This window comes from Colletes latitarsis, chromosome 2, assembly GCF_051014445.1.
Source record: "Colletes latitarsis isolate SP2378_abdomen chromosome 2, iyColLati1, whole genome shotgun sequence".
NCBI lineage: Eukaryota > Metazoa > Arthropoda > Insecta > Hymenoptera > Colletidae > Colletes > Colletes latitarsis.
This window is the reverse complement of record NC_135135.1, coordinates 23,036,261-23,047,124: the sequence shown is the minus strand read 5'-3', so window position 1 is coordinate 23,047,124 and position 10,864 is coordinate 23,036,261.

Genomic DNA, 10,864 nt, shown 5'->3' with positions numbered 1-10,864 from the left:
ATCGTGTAGGAAGGACTCCTCGCCCTCTGGCCTCGCTCCATCCTCCCTCTCCCGTCCCTCTCTGCAAAGCGATTCCCGAGCACTGGGATTGCGGGTCAGCTGTCATTTCCCAGGCAGAACAAACAGCCGTACCGACCGTCATGACTTCCCCTAAACCCATTCAACGATGGTTAATTTCGGCCCCCCTCTCTCGAATATTTACTTGGATACTATTTGCTGATTTATTTGCAATCGTTTCCGTGGCTCGGGCAGTCGGCCTCCCGCTATCCCGGCGATCCAGCTAAATCATTAATCGCCTCGATCGCGCGACGCACTCGGCTACCGGTGGCCAACCGATCGACTTCTCGTTCGGGGCTAATTGATTTTCTCGATGGTAAGGGACATATCACCGTACGAGGTCACCAATTATACACCACAATTACCGTTTCGAATATTCTGCCTAAAATCCTCGAGCATATAATAGTCAATAAGCCCGCTTGCCCTAATAACGTTATTGAAGTACAGTATGGATTCGCTGGAGGCAGGTAACGATGGAATTAATACGAGAATAAAATACATAAATTGTCGCGCGCGCAATTTCGTTTTAAAATCTTGGAGAAAATAATAGGCGAGCTCGTCTGGGTTCTGAAGTCAAAAGATTTGTTAAAAATAATACAAGATCTGGAAAATCGTCCCCGAGAGAGAGATTTAGCAGTGCCCAGTCGAAATTGCATTTTATATTGCTCCAAGTGCATTCAACGACAGATTTAATGCGCACTTACGTATTATGGAAACCATGGCTATGGCTACTGGTAGTGGAGCCTATAATTATTCCATCGATGAAAGTAACTGCCGTCTGGAGAACGAATTAAAATGCTGCGGGCTATGGAAGAGGTCTTTATTGTAAAAAAGAGGAAAACTGTCGTTCGCGTGAGTACGAAGCACCGGAATTAGCAGCCATAACCTAGAGATGTGCAATTAAACGTATGGTCGCGTTTAAAGATTCTAAATCAATAAATTTGTCACGTAAACCTTTAAGTATGTTTTTCGTGAAATATAATTTTTTTTATAGGTAATACAGAGGTTGTTATTGCTAAATTATTCGTGGACTTGGCTCTTTAGGGTATATTATAGGTTGACCAACCATTTATTGCAATGAACTTCTCTCGACGCTTTTTATTCCGCGGTCCACCACTCGGAATATAGGAGGAGTTTCTGCAAAGAGGCGGCGCCAATATAACAAATTGAAACGAAATAACCCTGCAACTTGGGTGGCACTTTTAACCTTCGACTCCCGTGTCTGAGACAGTAAAATCGTCGTCGACAATCTTATTTTGAAAACGAGAGTTCCCACAACAATTATTTTCGCGAACGCGTCCGATCTCCAATCTCTACGTTCGTTAAAGATCGAATCACCACAAAAATGCACCGGTTATGCGCATAAATATCCACGGTGGACTTCGAAACAGTGACGGATCGATACTTACGGGAGCCTCGAGCTAATTACTTCGATGAATCGTTCCCATTTACGAAACGTTTGATGATAGACTAATACTGTTATTTGGAAAATATATTTTCCTGCTATTAGTTCGCCCTTCGTTATAAATACATCATTACTTCGACTTTTGACTAAATCTCGTGGTCGTATTTTATATTGATCCCGTTGTTGTCGAGGATGACTGGCAAACGAGAATCGTGACGCTTTCCTAATCTCGAAATAAAGCCAACCATAATCGAAAATCGAATCGTTGCTCCGAGAATGACTGTCCTTGTTGCTAATAGTGTTCTGGAACCGTTCGATGGAAGAATCGAGTCAATTTGCGATTTAAGCCGCTTTCATTCCGGATTGGAAAATTTCCACGGTTGCTTCTAGCTTTCTAGTCACTCTATCAGCAAGATTCGAAAACCCATGATGGATTATATACTCGTAACAGATGACTTAGACGCGTTTCCAACTTAGACAACTACTTTTTCTTTAGAAAGCATTACAGTAAATCATCTTTTTGTACCACGTAAAACACTCTGAATATTAAAATGAAAGTTTGGGGACGCTAAGTAGTAAATAAAATTGTGAAAAAGTTAGTTGGAACCGATGTTACCGCTTCTTCCAAGGTTTCGGCCGATTAAATTATAAAATCGACGAGGGCCCAAAGTCGAAGTTTCGTTAGTTTCACGGTAGATCCGCTCCTGTTTGGAAGTGTTCATCCGATTACCCGATACGTGTCCGCAAAATTTATCCCGAATTCCTCGCGTCTGAATGTTTTTACGAAACGGGCCCGCGTCTAAAAACCGAACTTCGCCTCTCCGTATGCGCATACTTCGGCGAATTTAAATCGGATGTCCCGGATATTATGGTAAACGCGAGATCGGCTACGTTCCTCTGGCCGACGACGGAGAAAAACAATTACCTTTTTTCGAAAACTAACTGGAACGTCGGCATTTCTACCGATTTCTTCGTACGTCGTCGCGGACGAGACCAGAAGGTACAAAATTGTTATTTCAACGACGATGTTAATGACTTCTTTCGTTCGGGGCTCCTAAATTTTCGACGTAAATCAAATCTTCGGCCTTATTAGAGGGGATAACGCAGCAGTGTGATTATAAAATTACGAAAGACGTATCGGAATTCTAATCCCGTTCGTCCCACGGCGCCACGAACCAAAACTGTCCGGACGAATTTTAGAAACGTTCGTCACGAATTTATTTCATTTTATTACGACTCTCCAAGTTGTAACTGTACATCGTGGCGGGGGTCGGATTTTGGTACAGAGCGTTGCATATTTGAAGCGGCGTACAGTCGTGGTCCAACGATGTTGACGTTACGAGACGGTATAAAGACATAACGAAGCCTCGTTATTAAATAACTGACGAAGAATCCTAATCCCGTTGGGCAAACAGATTAAACACTCGCGTAAAATATACCGAAATCGGCGTTGGCGTTAAAGACCTGCTAGACGATAATTCATCCTTCCGGACGTTTTATATCGCGCGCGACGTGCACGAATACGACGAATCGTCCGCGAATAAATTAGACGTTTTAGAATTAACAAGCCCGGCGATAACCTTTCGCCCGTGAAAATGAAATATTTATGACCCTGCGGAAGACCTTCGAAAATTCGATGTCCTAAACAGGTTTGAAACGCGTCGGATCAGACGCGAGATAAAACACCCATCGGTCAGCGGTCGGAGGAGTCCTCTTTCTGTGATCGGCTGGCATCTTCGGCGAGTCATTTCGTCGTTCAGTTCGCCGGTACCGATGGGAATACTGAATAGTTTGATTTGCGCCGACCAACCGGTTTTTATCGAACTCGATCCCTCCACCCCTTTTTTTTCCACCCGTCGCGTAACAATTCGCTGGTACAGTGATTTTCGTCCGATTGATTTGGGAGGATGCTCCGACAGGCTTTCGGCCTCGTCCGAGGCGTACCCGTCCGGATAATTAACTACTTTTTTCGTCTATGTTTCGCCCCGTGACTTCTGCACCTTCTTCTCCGCCCACCTCTTGCGTCCGCGACGAAATCGTGGGTGTTCCGGGTCGTCGAGCCGCTCCACTTCGATCCACGTGAATGCAAGGACCAAAAGGATCGCTAGAAATATTTCTATCTATCATCATTTTACAATTTATTTTATTTCGCGTGGCTTCTTTACAATGGGCCCGTTCCAGCCTAAATCGTGGAAATCAATTTTGTTGATTCGTAGACGCGTGCTACGTCGATTTGTTCGTGATTTTATGAACGCGAGTACAGATTTGCAGAAACTGGCAACAGGGACTCGTAGAAGCGACCGAGAAACGATATTTGTGGGCTTCTTGGCCGTTTCCCAATAACATTGCCGTTGTTTGCGGGGGAGGGAACAGCGAGAAAGTTAAACACGAAAATGGCGCGTTCGATGCCGCGTATTTCGTATTTAACGCTGGGATCCGGCGCGACGCGATTTATTCGTCCGATATTGTATTCGGGTATTAAAAAGCGAACGCGTTAATAACGATGCGCGCGATTCACGAATATTGCAATTAAGCTAAGCGCGGCCACTGCACGATAAATGCTTTTCATATTTATTTCCGGTCACGGGTCTCGCCTGACGAAGTAAAGCGCATTGAAAAATTTCCGCGGTTGTTGCTCGGAATTGTACGTTACGGCGCACAATTACGATAAATTTTTCGCGGCGAGCATTTCCTCCGCGCGAATATCTCTCACTTCGCGCGAAATTTTCACCGTGGTTCGCCCTTCTGTAATTGCTTCTAACGCGGCTGCAAAAATAATATTTAAATGGTATTGGAACGAATTGGAACGAAAATTTCTTCTTCCTCGCGCGTTACCATTTTCATTGGGAATTCTCCATGAATTTTTGACCGGAAACATCAACGTTTCCCGGGGACAAAGCAATCTTGCGATTTCTCTTTCCACGGTCAACTTTTCGCAAAGGAAAACTTGCAGGTCGTTCCAGGGAGTTTTCAAAGTAAAATATACCAGTTTGTTTGGATGAATTACATAAGACTTTTGGTTAATTTTTCGAAGAGAAAAGGTACTTTGAGATAACAAACGTTTCGCTATAATACGTTTCATTTATTACCGTTATTACGTATGTCAATTCCGTGTTTTACATATTGTCGATCGTATGAGGCTGTAAATAATCGTTTAGGTTTCGCGCGTTAATCATTCGTCTCACTACGTGCCACCTACCAATAAATTATATGCTCCTCGCTGAACACGTGATTAATATCCACCGTGACCATCATTGAAGTTTAATATTTCATTCTTAACTATCCTCACAGAAATAAGGAATCCTTAAATTTAAACAGTTGTTTCGAATTAGCTCCTCTTGTAAGTAAATTTATTTCTTTCCGATAATTGCCTGGGGTCAAGGTTCAACATTTTATTGCCGAAGAGAATCGAAATCGCGGAATCGGTAGTTTATTTATTAGACTCGAGACGTTTACGAGAATCGAAATACCGAAATGTTTTCTACCCGGAAATTTCAAGGAATCTTCCCTCAAAGGAGCAGATTGCGCAACACGCCACACGATCCGACAACACGATTCACTCGAACGGCCAGCTTTTTTTTCTCCGAGCACTTCACTTCCTCGTGCTACCGGCTTAAGTAACAAGGTTCTGGTAACCATAGCCCTCCGTCACAGAAACGACTCCGCATTTACGGCGTACGGGGCCCTATAGACGCTTCGGGGCCCCTTGGGTGGGCCCACAGATGCGTGAAGAGAAGAAAGGAAAGGGAAACATTGTGCGTCACAACAACCTCCATCGGTGTTGTGTACAAACAGCCCGGACCACGAAGTGTCCCCAAGGTTTTCTAACGGAGAGTAAATATTTCCAAGATCGATGCTTCGGGGGACCGTTCGGGGCCTGTGGTCGACTTTTGGGACTCGCGAAAACGATTTTAAACGGCCACGGAAGCACAACAGCTCGCATTCTTATTCTATCCAGTCTCATCCGTGGAGAAAATTGCAGTTTGGTCGAATAATATAAAATAACTTTTGGACATAGTAATATACATCGATGTAACGTAAAATTGTTACGATAAAAAACGTTCGGAGCTTAACATATATTTGTGGTCGTCGCAGACAGTTTTTGTAACTCTGGAATTTATTTTAATCTCTTGGAAGTCCAAACGTTTTTCACTTTAATAATTTTATATTACGTTAAACCGAAAGGTATTACTTTATTTTTGCACGAACGGTGGTCGATAGTAAACTTCATTTTATTTTACTTTTGTCCGCGCGAAATTTTATTTTCAAATGAAAGAGAACCGCTCGCGCGAATGTTCCAGCGTTCTCTGTCGAATATTAACAAGAATTTCCGTTTTAAAGAATTTCTTTTGTGTCCCTGGGCGTTTAAAAAGAGCGACGCTGTTGTAAACGGCGGTCTTTGTCGCAGAGGTTGGAAAGTTTCAGCGGCATTGCAGGTAGCTGCACCAGGGCCTAGAACCCAGGGTGTTCTAGGATGACACCGACACTCAATACTGGCTACATGCTCCAACGTGGCCTCCGAAGTCTGAAATCTTGAACGCCAGCTTTCTACTTAAATTCACAAACAAACGCGAGATACATCGCCGTGATCTCAAACACGTTTCCGTATTCTCTCTTTCCTCGCGTTTCTTCGAAATTCCCTTTCGTGAAAATATCATGGGGCTGCGATGCACCAACTAGGCCAGAAGAACATCGTGTTGATGCACCACAGAGCGTTGCGCATTTTATGTAACGCGCGCTATAAAATTGGAGGCCATATTCCCAGACTACGCTTCTTAAAATTCGTTACTCGATTAATTTTCGAACGTCACTTTTCTACCACGTGCAAGTTCATATTTTTATTAATAGAGTAAACTACTTTTCATCTTCAGAGTACTTGAAAATATGTACATCGACTAATTCCTCTCGCAGCGAACGCTCGTCTCTTTTTGCTGGTGATTTAAACGTGTGACGAAACGGTGCATTCTCCGTGTTCGAGTCTTCCCATAAAGCAGAGGATCGTTGTTACATTAGTCCTGATTGAAAGTACAGCGCGAGGAGCGTGACAGCCTCTGATCAGTCAGCCATTAAGCGCCTAACTGTTTCCAGACCGTGTGCAACCGGTGTGGAGGCAAATTCCTATTGCTTTCGAGTATACCATCGTTCGAAACGAGTAACGAGAAAAATTCGGGATACTGGATATCTCCCGGGGTTCTAAAACTTCTTGCTTGTCAGTGGGATCTCCGTGAAAAATTCGCTTTGTGGAACGGCGTTCCTGAAATTATTTCGGGCGTAGAAATTTTCCGTTTTTGTTTTGCACCGGGATAGTTCGGGAACCCCTGTCTCGTAGAAATTATTTTCTAAAATTCCATCGCGTCCGGTTGCAATCAAACCGAGAGATTATCTCCGATATCCGCGCACATTCTCTGCGATACCAGGTCGCTAGGGAGTAAATTTGAAAATTCCATCGCGCCCAGACTTAATCGGACAAAAAAGAGACAATTATTTTTAATCCGTGCACAATTTCCTTCGACTTGTGCACCGCGAACCGTAATCGCCCTGCAACCGATTCTACGCGGTGAAAATGAAACGATTTTATTTAAAAAATCCTCGACGTTTTTTAAAGTACAATTTTTATTTCTAGACATTCTCGATTAGATCATTTTGAAAACAATATTTTCTCGATAGAATTGCCTAACCGGAGAAAACTTTAATGTAAATTATTTTTAAACCTATCAAAAAATGAGTAATTCGGGGATTATTTTTAAAATTCGATCGCTGGGAGTGGCAATCAAGGGCGTACGATTATTCCGTGGCAGTTTCCCCGGCCATTGGTTATACACAAAGAGTACATTTGAAAATTCCATCGCGTCGAGGTGTAATCAAGTTGTTGGGGTCTCCCGCGGTCAACCATCGTGTCCGTAGATTCGTTTCACGGGACGAGTCGTGGGGAATTACCTTCCACGGGCGACTGGGATCGCCAGGGAAGAAAAAAGTGCTCGCGTCGTTTCTTTCGTTTCTTTTCACCAGCGATGATGAAAGTCTCCATTCATTACGTACCAATTTGGCCGCGACGCGAGAAGGCGACTTCCACACGCCGTGGATCTTCCTCTGGGTCGTCGATGGCGTTTCACGCGACGCAGTGGGTGCTCCCGGTGCACGCGGTTCGTCTAATAGGAGACATAACCATTTCCTCTACTCGACACCGAGGATCGGAGGATTTCGAGCCCGAGCGATTCGTCTCGGACACGCTGCTTCCTTTCAAGATAGGACGCTTCGACGACGGAAAGGCTACACCCTTTTTCTTCCACGGTTCTTACCCGATCCTCGCTTCACCCTTTTTTCTCCCCCCTTGGTCTTCCTCTCGGAGCTCTCTTTATTTGTTTTTTTTTTTTTATCTGCGTCCAGAGCATTTCCATCGCAGTGGGGGTGTCCAGTCTCCGGAGTTGCTCACAATGAGAGCTAAATTCGACGTCCTTCCTCTCTCAGAGCCTCGGGGCTCTTTTCTAACCGGGCTACCCTCTCTGTCTCTCTTTCTATCTCGCGGAGGATTCGAAGACCTTAACCGAAGGAGATAGTCAGATACGGGCGCATAAAGGAGAAGGAATCCGCAACAATGAGGTAACAATGAACCGGCGCGCACCCTGCTGCCTGTCAACTGACGGACTTGTGCGTTTTGTGGGAACCCTATTTATATATTTTCCTTACATACCTGACCCCGCGTGGCCAGAGTTTCTCAAGCTTTCCTGACCGTCGATGCGTGACAAAATTCTGTAATTTAATAGGAACGGTTTCTGGAGACGCAATTACTCGCGTGACAGATAAATTTCCCCGAAGGTTGTTACGCGTGTTGCTATTGATCGTCTAGGATGAATTTACGGGCGGCACGTTTACGCGTTATCGCGCGGTTATGGTTGTCTTTCTCCTTTCCGTTACGGTTCAAAAGTTTTGGAATCGAACGATGGTTTCTTTGGGAAGACGCGTGCTTTTTGGTTGCATTCGTTTTCTATCGATTATGGAAACGTCTATGGTTCTGGGATTAAAATTAGCTCGATATTTTATTGAGGATACTTCGATGTTTTTGTGGAAAGCTTAGCGAGCTCGAAATCTTAGGTTTGACGAATCTGAACGAAGCTTAAGGGGATTGGAGTGAAATGAATCTGAAAGGTTTGCTCAAGATAGATCGATGGATACAGTTTGGGTGATAAGTGGTAATAATTTAGATAAAAGTAACTGCAAGGAATAAACATAGCTTTATTTTTATATATTGTACAGCTTCCCCATTTAATTATTCCGAGATCTATTATTCATCTGTTTTTAACTGTAAACATACATAAATAATAATTTTGACAGATCAGACCATCTGCTACGACTAAAATTAATTTTGATTTAATGTCTGGTTCTAGTGCTATTATTGATTGCCAGTATTAGCAATTTCCTTCTTCGTTAATTTTGCTGTCCCAAACGACAGTAAAAGTTTAATGCGTGGAAATTGTACGAACAGGTTTGGGTAGCAGAACTGTGAATTATTTAATGTCCCGATATGTACTCCTTCAAATTATTAAAAAATAACCGCAAAATAAGGTTGGAAATTAATCGTTCGCTTAAACGCGATTGAAATATATTATTAATATTCTTCTGAATTTTTAAACGCGATAGAAATATAATACTGGGCCACGCCAACTGGGTAAAGTACCGGTTGGATGAGACAAAATGTCATTCTTTTCTCTGCAGCATCTAGAATAATTCTGGCGATGATGTTAACAATTTGTTTAGGTCTAATTCAATCTGGTTGAGGTCTATTCTCATCGATAAACCATGACTTCTTCGTTTCATCATAAAAATGCTTAAAATAGTTTACCCCTTTGTACGAGTTTTATGGCCTTCGTTGGCCATTTCATTAGCATGAAGTTTTATGTATACTTGAATAACTATTATAATAATCATGGAATTTACATTGAAAGAAGGGTGACTTAGGGAGATGGCGAGTTAGCCGTTTTATATATCGATTTAAAAAGAATTCACCGCTTCGATGCGTTCGATGAATCAAACGAATCGACCGCAAGGACCACCGACAAAGTCCTGGGAGTCAAAATGGAGGGTCGTGTGCTCACGTTTCCCCCAACGATGCTATTTTTTCGTTGTCCGAAACTCGACTCGGTTCGACCGGGATGAGGATCCCTGGGACTGTTTCTTAAAGGACACAATATGGAATAATAGGATTACATAAACAACGGCAACAAGCTATTGTGGCGGAAAAGGTAGGCAGAGGCAGCGGTCGCTTAGGTGCCAGGGACGGTGCAGTTGGCCAGGGCAGACATTTGCCAGATTGCGTTCGGGTATCGAGCCCGATACTTTGTGGATTTCGTACAATAAAACCACACCGCCGCGATCGCCGCCACCACCAACGACATCGGATGTCGTCGCCGCTTTTAGTCACCTACCCTTCGACCAAGCGGTTTCATTCAAGCAACGACACACCGTTGGCTTTCGAAAAGGGGCGCCAACCTCCGTGTCGCATCGCCCCGCGGCTGAATTCCACGGTTAGACGCGTCCTCTCCACCCCAGTGCCGATGGCCGGTGCATTGTCAAAATATTGGCGTCGATCGGATCGCTCGATCCTTTGTTGCGTCGTCTCATGCCCCGGAGCTGACTTTTTCCAAAGCCCGCCGCGGGGACGACGATTTTCTGAAAGACTTCTCCCCTCCGTCGTCTTTGCACCGCCGGGCCGGTGCATACGCGCGATCCAGGATCACTTTTGTCCCCCCCCGGAACGATCGACACGAAGTGCTCGAGGATCTTTTCGGGGGTTTCGAATCTTCGAGACACGAATTTGTGATCTCAAAGGGAGCCATTGTCGCGGACGCGACGCGTTGACTCCCGAGGACCGCGCGAAAAAGATAAATGGCGGTAGGATCTCGTCCACTATCGTCCCCTTTTGTATCCCGCGGTTTTTGAGTACGCTAATAACTCGAATCGTCGAATTTCGAAGAATTTTGCTTATTTAAATTTCTAGAGTATAGTATAGAGAATGTTTGTGTATTGTAAGAAAGCTTGTTACTGCGTTCATTGCCAAGGTAATTACCGGTGGTCACTTTGGGCTTAATACTTGTAAAATAACCAATTCACGATTACTGAATATTTCTATGTTTCGCGCTACACTTTGAACAAATGTTGAGGACATCTCTGGACATAGAAAACGTGTTAACGAAATGGATACACACGGATCCTCGTGACGGAATCGATACGACCGGAAGACGTCCGTCCTGGTAATAGATATTTGTTGTTAGCTGCACTGTGTGCATAAGAAACGTCAACACACCAGGTAATACACGCTCGGTTTCGCGTGTACCTTTCGTAAATCTGTTCTAACCGCTACACGATTACGGCCGGCAGTTTGCGGTTTGCCCGGGGACGTCCGTA